The sequence below is a fragment of the Arachis stenosperma genome, chromosome 4 (assembly GCF_014773155.1).
Source record: "Arachis stenosperma cultivar V10309 chromosome 4, arast.V10309.gnm1.PFL2, whole genome shotgun sequence".
NCBI lineage: Eukaryota > Viridiplantae > Streptophyta > Magnoliopsida > Fabales > Fabaceae > Arachis > Arachis stenosperma.
This window is the reverse complement of record NC_080380.1, coordinates 102,728,709-102,738,253: the sequence shown is the minus strand read 5'-3', so window position 1 is coordinate 102,738,253 and position 9,545 is coordinate 102,728,709. Positions and strand designations below refer to the sequence as shown.

The window sequence follows — 9,545 nt, the reverse complement described above, 5'->3', positions numbered from 1 at the left end:
GCACAGAAGAATTACCACAACCACAGAAAAAGAATACTTGCAGTGGTCTATGCCATTGACAAGTTTAGATCCTACTTAGTGGGATCAAAGGTGATTGTGTACACTGACCATGCTGCTCTTAAATACTTACTCACAAAGCAGGATTCAAAACCCAGGCTTATCAGATGGGTGTTGCTTCTGCAAGAGTTTGATATAGAAATAAGAGACAGAAAAGGGACAGAGAACCAAGTGGCAGATCATCTGTCCAGAATAGAGCCAGTAGCTGGGGCGTCCCTCCCTTCTACTGAGATCTGAGACCTTCCCAGATGAGCAACTCTTTGCCATTCAGGAAGCTCCATGGTTTGCAGACATTGCAAATTATAAAGCTGTGGTTCATACCCAAGGAGTACAGTTATGGCAAAGAAAGAAACTAATTTCAGATGCCAAGTACTACCTTTGGGATGAACCATATCTCTTTAAGAGATGTGCTGACGAGTGATCCGCAGGTGTATACCCCAGAGAGGAGCATGAAGGATCCTATGGCACTGCCATGGATCACAGTATGGGGGACACTTTGGAAGTGAGCGAACAGCCACTAAGTTCTCCAGTGGGCTTCTACTGGCCTACTCTCTATAAAGATTCCCGAGAGTTTGTGCGTAACTGTGACAGTTGCCAAAGAGCTGGTAACCTGCCTCACGGAATGCCATGCCTCAACAAGGGATATTAGAGATAGAGCTGTTTGATGTATGGGGAATTGACTTCATGGGGCCATTCCCACCATCATACTCAACACTTACATTCTGGTGGCAGTGGACTATGTATCTAATGGGTAGAAGCAATTGCTACACCCACTAATGATACCAAAACCGTGCTGAAATTCCTCAGAAAAACATTTTCAGCAGGTTTGGCGTCCCTAGAGTACTAATCAGTGATGGGGGTACTCATTTCTGCAATAACAGCTATACTCTGCTATGGTTAGATATGGAATCAGCCATAAAGTGGCAACTCCGTATCATCCACAGACAAATGGGCAAGCTGAAGTCTCTAACAGAGAGCTAAAAAGAATCCTGGAACGGACTGTGATGTCCCGAAGAAAGGATTGGGCAAAGAGCTTGGATGATGCTCTGTGGGCATACAGAACAGCATTCAAGACTCCTATAGGCACCTCTCCATACCAATTGGTGTATGAAAGGCCTGCCATTTGCCTGTGGAACTGGAACATAAAGCCTACTGGGCACCAGATTCCTAAACATGGATGCACAGTTTAGCTGGTGAGAAAAGACTGCTCCAGCTAAATGAGCTAGAGGAGTTCAGACTCAATGCCTTTGAAAATGCTAAGATCTATAAGGAAAGGCAAAGAAGTGGCATGACAAGAGATTGTCAACCAGAGTCTTTGAACCAGGACAAAAAGTTCTGCTCTTCAACTCTAGGCTCAGACTGTTTCCAGGAAAACTCAAATCCCGGTGGAGGGGTCCATATGTGATTACAAAGTGTCACCATATGGGTATGTTGAGCTTCAGGATATTGATTCTGACAGTAAGTTCATTGTTAATGGACAGAGGATCAAACACTATCTTGAAGGAAATTTTGAGCAGGAATGCTCAAAACTGAGACTTGAGTGATTCTCAGTGAAAGTCCAGCTAAAGACAGTAAAGAAGCGCTTGCTGGGAGGCAACCCAGTCATTAGGAAGTTGTACGATTAGTTCTTACAGAGGCAAGTATCAAAAATGAAGGAATTCACAGAGTTACAGAAGGATTCAGCTCAAAAAGCAGAGAAAATGAGCTTACTGGCGAAAAAACGCCAGTAAGGGGCATTTTGGGCGTTAAACGCCAGAATGGGCACCATTCTGGGCGTTTAACGCCAGCTTGGTGGGGGGACCACATTTTTGTTTTCAACTCAGATTTTTTCAAACTTTCCTTTCTCACCCATACTTTCTACAAAATCACACTTCAATCATTCATTATACACTTTCAAATCTTCAAAAATCAAAACAATCTTTCAAATCTATTTCAAAATAATCCCAATTCTTCTTCAAAACTCACCCTTTTCTCAAAAATCTTTCATATCTTTTCAAATTCCTTTCAAATCTCTCTTTGTTTTCGAAATTCTCCTCCCCCCACTCTATAATGAACGTTCCTCACCCCTCCTTCCTCACACCATTCGAATTTTCTCTCCCTCTCTCTCTCTCTTCTCTTATTTCTTTTCTTTTTGCTTGAGGACAAGCAAACCTCTAAGTTTGGTGTGCCTTTCGTGATCACTAAGCCAAGATTCATCAATATCATGGCTCCCAAGGGAAAACAAACCACTCAAGAGGAAGGAAAGAGACCAATCCAAAGAATCTTTGGAATGAAGAGAAGTTCTTAACCAAAGAACATGAGGACCATTATCACAAAATAATGGGACTGAGGTCAGTGATCCCGGAAGTTAAATTTGATCTGAAAGAAGATGAATATCCGGAGATCCAAGAGCAAATTCGAAACAGAGGTTGGGAAGTTCTGACCAATCCTGAGACAAAGGTTGGAAGGAACATGGTTCAGGAATTCTACTCAAATCTGTGGCTCACAGATAAGCAAAGAATGACTGGAACCGCTTTTCCTACCCACAGAACCATGGTCAGAGGGAAAGTTATGTACTTCCATCTGGACAAAATAAGAGAAATCTTCAAGTTACCTCAACTACAAGATGATCCTGATTCCTTCAATAGGAGGATGGTGAGAGTAGATAAGGGGTTGGATCAAGTTCTAGAGGACATATGCCTCCCTGGAACTAAGTGGATAACCAATTCTAAGGGTGTCCCAAACCAACTCAAGAGGGGAGACCTCAAGCCAATTGCAAGAGGTTGGCTAGACTTTATTGGGCGTTCCATATTGCCCACTAGCAACCGTTCTGAGGTCACCATCAAGAGAGCAGTGATGATTCACTGTATTATGCTTTGGAAAAGCATGGAGGTGCATCATGTGATTGCTTGTGAGATCTACACAATTGCAAACAAGAATTCCACTGAAGCCAAGCTGGCTTACCCAAGCTTGATCTCCTTGCTCTGTAAAGAGGCTGGGGTAAAGATGGGAGTAGATGTTCATACCCATTGAACACCCAATCACCAAGAAGTCAATGGAAGGACAAGTGCAAGACAACTCCATCAAAAGGAGGGCGCGTGAGTTCCTCCCTGAATTCCCTGAAATTGGCTACTGGGCCAGCCTAGAAGCATCCATCAACAAGCTGCAAGAGACTATGGAGCAACTGAAGGAAGAACAGCAGAATCAGAACTGCATGATCTGCAAATTGCTGAAGGAACAAGAGAAGCAGGGGCGTGATATCAAGGAACTGAAACGCCAAAAGCTCTCCTCTCAAGCTGGGGGAGCATCCACTTCTCAAAATCAAGGTTGTTGAGTCCTAACTCTGTGAAACCTCTATCATTAGAGGCCTCTGTTTTTCGTTTTTTTATCTCTTTCCTTTATTTTTAGTCTCATCTTATATCTATAATTGAGTCTTGTTCTTAATTAATAAAATTAATAAAGTTTATGCCTTAAAGCTATGAATGTCCTATGAATCCATCACCTCTCTTAAAAGAAAAATGCTTTAATCACAAAAGAACAAGAAGTACAGGATTCCGAAATTTATCTCTGAAACTAGTTGAATTAGTTTGATGTGGTGGCAATACTTTTTGTTTTCTGAATGAATGCTTGAACAGTGCATATGTCTTTTGAATTTGTTGTTTTAAGAATGTTAAAATTGTTGGCTCTTGAAAGAATGAGGAGAAAGAGAACTGTTATTGAGGATCTGAAAAATCATCAAATTGATTCTTGAAGCAAGAAAAGCAGTGAAAAAAAAAATATATTTCGAAAAAAAAAGAGAAAAGAAAAAAAAAAAAAAAAAAAAAAAAAAAAAAAAAAAAGTTGTGATCCAAGGCAACAGAGTGTGCTTAAGAACCCTGGACACCTCTAATTGGGACTTTAGCAAAGCTGAGTCACAATCTAAGAAGGTTCACCCAATTATGTGTCTGTGGCATGTATGTATCCGGTGGTAATACTGGAAGACAGAGTGCTTTGGGCCACAGCCAAGACTCATACATTAGCTATGTTCAAGAATCAATATACTTAACTAGGAGAATCAATAACACTATCTGAGTTCTGAGTTTCTTATAGATGCCAATCATTCTGAACTTCAAAGGATAGAGTGAGATGCCAAAACTGTTCGGAGGCAAAAAGCAACTAGTTCCGCTCATCTAATTGGAGCTATGTTTCTTTGATATTTTGGAGTCTATAGTATATTCTCTTCTTTTTATCCTATTTTGATTCTCAGTTGCTTGGGGACAAGCAACAATTTAAGTTTGGTGTTGTGATGAGCGGATAATTTGTATGCTTTTTGGCATTGTTTTTAGTATGTTTTTAGTATCTTTTAGTTAGTTTTTAGTATATTTTTATTAGTTTTTAATTAAAATTCACTTTTCTGGACTTTACTATGGGTTGTGTGTTTTTCTGTAATTTCAGGTATTTTCTGACTGAAATTGAGGGTCCTGAGCAAAAATCTGATCCAGAGACTGAAAAGGACTGCAGATGCTGTTGGATTCTGACCTCCCTGCACTCGAAGTGGATTTTCTGGAGCTACAGAAGCCCAATTTGCGCGCTCTCAACGGCGTTGGAAAGTAGACATCCTGGGCTTTCCAGCAATATAAATAGTCCATACTTTGTCCAAGATTTGATGGCCCAAACCCGCGTAGCAATCCGGCCTCAGAAATTCCAGCGTTAAACGCCGGAACTGGATTAAAAGTTGGAGTAAACGCCCAACTGGCATGAGAACTGGCGTTTAACTCCAGAAAACGTCTCTACACATAAAAGCTTCAATGCTCAGCCCAAGCACACACCAAGTGGGCCCGGAAGTGGATTTTTCTGTCATTTACTCATTTCTGTAAACCTTAGGATACTAGTTTACTACTTATAGGACCTTTTGACATGGTAATCAAAACCTTATGACCTCATAACATTTCATACACGTTCTTTCCACAGTATGAGCCTCTAAACCCCATGGTTGGGGGTGAGGAGCTCTGCTGTGTCTTGATGGATTAATGCAATTACTACTGTTTCTTATTCAATCATGCTTGCTTCCGTTCTAAGTAACACTTGTTCTTAATCCGGATGAATGTGATGATCCGTGACAATCATCATCATTCTCAACCATGACACGTGCCTGACAAGCACCTCTGTTCTATCTTAGATTGAGTAGTTATCTCTTGGGTTCTTTAATCGGAATCTTCGTGGTATAGGCAGGACCTGATGGCAGCATTCAAGAGAATCCGGAAGGTCTAAACCTTGTCTGTGGTATTCTGAGTAGGATTCAATGATTGAATGACTGTGATGTGCTTCAAACCTGTAACCTACTGGGCGTTAGTGACAGACGCAAAAGAGTGATTCTATTCCGGTAGGGGAGGGAACCAAACCGGTGATTGGCGGCACTGTGACAGAGTGCTTTGCATTAGCTTTCACTGCGCGGATGGGAGGTAGCTGCTGACAACAGTGAGACCCTACACGAGCTTGCCATGGAAGGAGACATGCGTGTTTGATGAAGAGGACAGTAGGAAAGCAGAGATTCGGAAGATGGAGCATCTCCAAACCTCAACCCATTCTCCATTACTGCAGTACAAGTAACCATTACATGTTCTTTTGCTTTTTACAATCAATCCTGATAATTTCTGATATCCTGACTAAGATTTACAAAATAACCATAGCTTGCTTCAAGCCGACAATCTCCGTGGGATCGACCCTTGCTCACGCAAGGTATTACTTGGACGACCCAGTGCACTTGCTGGTTAGTTGTGCGAGATTGCAAAAGTGTTATTGCAATTTCGTGCACCAGACACAAACATAGATAAACATAAGCATGAAAATTCGAAAAACAAGAAAATAAAGAACAAGGAAATTAAAGAACGGGTCCACCTTAGTGATGGCGGCTTGTTCTTCCTCTTGAAGATCTTATGGAGTGCTTGAGCTCGTCAATGTCTCTTTCTTGCCTTTGTTGTTCCTCTCTCATGATTCTTTGATCTTCTCTAATTTCATGGAGGAGGATGGAATGTTCTTGGTGCTCCACCCTTAGTTGTCCCATGTTGGAACTCAATTCTCCTAGGGAGGTGTTAATTTGCTCCCAATAGTTTTGTGGAGGAAAGTGCATCCCTTGAGGCATCTCAGGGATTTCATGATGAGCGGGATCTCTTGTTTGCTCCATCCTTTTCTTAGTGATGAGCTTGTCCTCATCAATGAGGATGTCTCCCTCTATGTCAATTCCAACTGAATAACAGAGGTGACAAATGAGATGAGGAAAGGCTAACCTTGCCAAGGTAGATGACTTGTCCGCCACCTTATAAAGTTCTTGGAATATAACCTTATGAACTTCTACTTCCTCTCCAATCATGATGCTATGAATCATGATAGCCCAGTCTATAGTAACTTCGGACCGGTTGCTAGTGGGAATGATTGAGCGTTGGATAAACTCCAACCATCCCCTAGCCACGGGCTTGAGGTCATGCCTTCTCAGTTGAACCGGCTTCCCTTGAGATGAATCTCTCCATCTCCCATGACTCGGAGGTGGAAGCTTTTGCCTTCCCTTTCCTCTTTCTAGAGGTTTCTCTGGTCTTGGATGCCATAAATGGTTATGGAAAAACAAAAAGCAATGCTTTTACCACACCAAACATAGAAGGTTTGCTCGTCCTCGAGCAAAAGAAGAAAGAAGAGAGTAGAAGAAGAAGAAATGAAGGAGATGGAGATGGCTTTGTTATTCGGCCAAATGGAGAAGTAGTGTTTAGGTTGTGTGAAAATGAGGGGGTGAAGATGGGTTTATATAGGGGTGGAGAGAGGGGTAGGGTTCGGCTATGGGAGGGTGGGTTTGGGAGGAAAAGTGGTTTGAATTTGAATGGTGAGGTAGGTGGGGTTTTATGAAGGATGGATGTGAGTGGTGAAGAGAATAGTGGGATTTGATAGGTGAAGGGTTTTGGGGAAGAGGTGTTGAGGTGATTGGTGAATGGGTGACGAAGAGAGAGAGTGGTAGGGTAGGTGGGGATCCTGTGGGGTCTACAGATCCTGAGGTGTCAAGGAAAAGTCATCCCTGCACCAAGTGGCGAGCAAAAATGCTCTCTATGCCAATTCTGGCGTTTAACGCCAGCTTCTTGCCCTTTCCTGGCGTTTAACGCCAGTCTGGTGCCCCTTTCTGGCGTTAAACGCCCAGAATGGTGCCAGACTAGGCGTTAAACGCCCATTTGCTGCCCTTACTGGCGTTTAAACGCCAGCAAGGTCTTCCTCCAGGGTGTGCTATTTTTCTTTCTGTTTTTCATTCTATTTTTGCTTTTTCAATTGATTTTGTGACTTTCCATGATCATCAACCTACAGAAAACATAAAATAACAAAGGAAAATAGATTAAATATAACATTGGGTTGCCTCCCAATAAGCGCTTCTTTAATGTCAGTAGCTTGACAGTGGGCTCTCATGGAGCCTCACAGATACTCAGAGCAATGTTGGAACCTCCCAACACCAAACTTAGAGTTTGAATGTGGGGGTTCAACACCAAACTTAGAAGTTGGTTATGGCCTCCCAACACCAAACTTAGAGTTTGACTGTGGGGGCTCTGTTTGGCTCTGTTTTGAGAGAAGCTCTTCATGCTTCCTTTCCATGGTAACAGAGGGATATCCTTGAGCCTTAAACACAAGGGATTCTTCATTCACTTGAATGATCAATTCTCCTCTGTCAACATCAATCACAGCCTTTGCTGTGGCTAGGAAGGGTCTGCCAAGGATGACAGATTCATCCATGCACTTCCCAGTCTCTAGGACTATAAAATCAGCAGGGATGTAATGGTTTTCAATTTTTACCAGAGCATCCTCTACAAGTCCATAAGCTTGTTTTCTTGAATTGTCTGCCATCTCTAGTGAGATTCTTGCAGCTTGTACCTCAAAGATCCCTAGCTTCTCCATTACAGAGAGAGGCATGAGGTTTATACTTGACCCTAAGTCACACAGAGACTTCTTAAAGGTCATGGTGCCTATGGTACAAGGTATTGAGAACTTCCTATCTCTTTTGAGGTAATTTCTGCCTAGACAAGTCATCCAATTCTTTGGTGAGCAAAGAGGGTTCATCCTCCTAAATCTCATTACCAAATAACTTGTCATTTAGCTTCATGATTGCTCCAAGGTATTTAGCAACTTGCTCTTCAGTGACATCTTCATCCTCTTCAGAGGAAGAATATTCATCAGAGCTCATGAATGGCAGAAGTAAATCCAATGGAATCTCTATGGTCTCATTATGAGCCTCAGATTCCCATGGTTCCTCATTAGGGAACTCATTAGAGGCCAGTGGATGTCCATTGAGGTCTTCCTCAGTGGCGATCACTGCCTCTTCCTCCTCTCCAACTTCGGCCATGTGGGTCATCTTAATGGCCTTGCATTCTCCTTTTGGATTCTCTTCTGTATTGCTTGGAAGAGTACTAGGAGGGAGTTCAGTAATTTTCTTGCTCAGCTGTCTCACTTGTGCCTCCAAGTTTCTAATGGAAGACCTTGTTTCAGTCATGAAACTTTGAGTGGTTTTGATTAGATCAGAGACCATGGTTGCTAAGTTAGAGTGGCTCTGCTTAGAATTCTCTTTCTGTTGCTGAGAAGATAATGGAAAAGGCTTGCCATTGCTAATCCTGTTTCTTCCACCATTATTGTTGTTGAAACCTTGTTGAGGTCTCTGTTGATCCTTCCATAAGAGATTTGGATGATTTCTCCATGAAGGATTATAGGTGTTTCCATAGGGTTCTCCCATGTAATTCACCTCTTCCATTGAAGGGTTCTCAGGATCATAAGCTTCTTCTTTAGATGAAGCGTCCTTAGTACTACCTGGTGCAGCTTGCATTCCAGACAGACTTTGAAAAATCATATTGACTTGCTGAGTTAATATTTTGTTCTGAGCCAATATGGCATTAAAAGTATCAATCTCAAGAACTCCTTTCTTCTGATTTGTCCCATTGTTCACAGGATTCCTTTCAGAAGTGTACATGAATTAGTTATTTGCAACCATTTCAATTAGTTCTTGAGCTTCTGCAGGCGTCTTTTTCAGATGAAGAAATCCTCCAGCAGAGCTATCCAAAGACATCTTAGATAGTTCAGACAGCCCATCATAGAAGATACCTATGATGCTCCATTCAGAAAGCATGTCAGAAGGACACTTTCTGATCAATTGTTTGTATCTTTCCCAAGCTTCATAGAGGGATTCACCTTCCTTTTGTCTGAAGGTTTGGACTTCCACTCTAAGCTTACTCAATTTTTGAGGTGGAAAGAACTTTGCCAAGAAGGCATTGACTAGCTTTTCCCAAGAGTTCAGGCTTTCTTTAGGTTGTGAGTCCAACCAAATCCTAGCTCTGTCTCTTACAGCAAAAGGGAATAGCATAAGTCTGTAGACCTCAGGGTCAACCCCATTAGTCTTGACAGTGTCACAGATTTGCAAGAACTCAGCTAAAAGCTGATGAGGATCTTCCAATGGAAGTCCATGGAACTTGCAATTCTATTGCATTAGAGAAACTAATTGAGTCTTAAGCTCAAAG

At 42.0% G+C, this 9,545-nt stretch overlaps 1 non-coding gene across 1 annotated transcript; it reads left to right on the top strand.

The window, feature by feature from the left end:
- The first annotated feature begins 9,151 nt into the window (after positions 1 to 9,151).
- On the top strand, positions 9,152 to 9,259 carry LOC130978343 (small nucleolar RNA R71). The gene has a single exon (XR_009085992.1). It is a non-coding gene; the product is annotated as a small nucleolar RNA R71 (small nucleolar RNA).
- Positions 9,260 to 9,545: the final 286 nt, after the last annotated feature.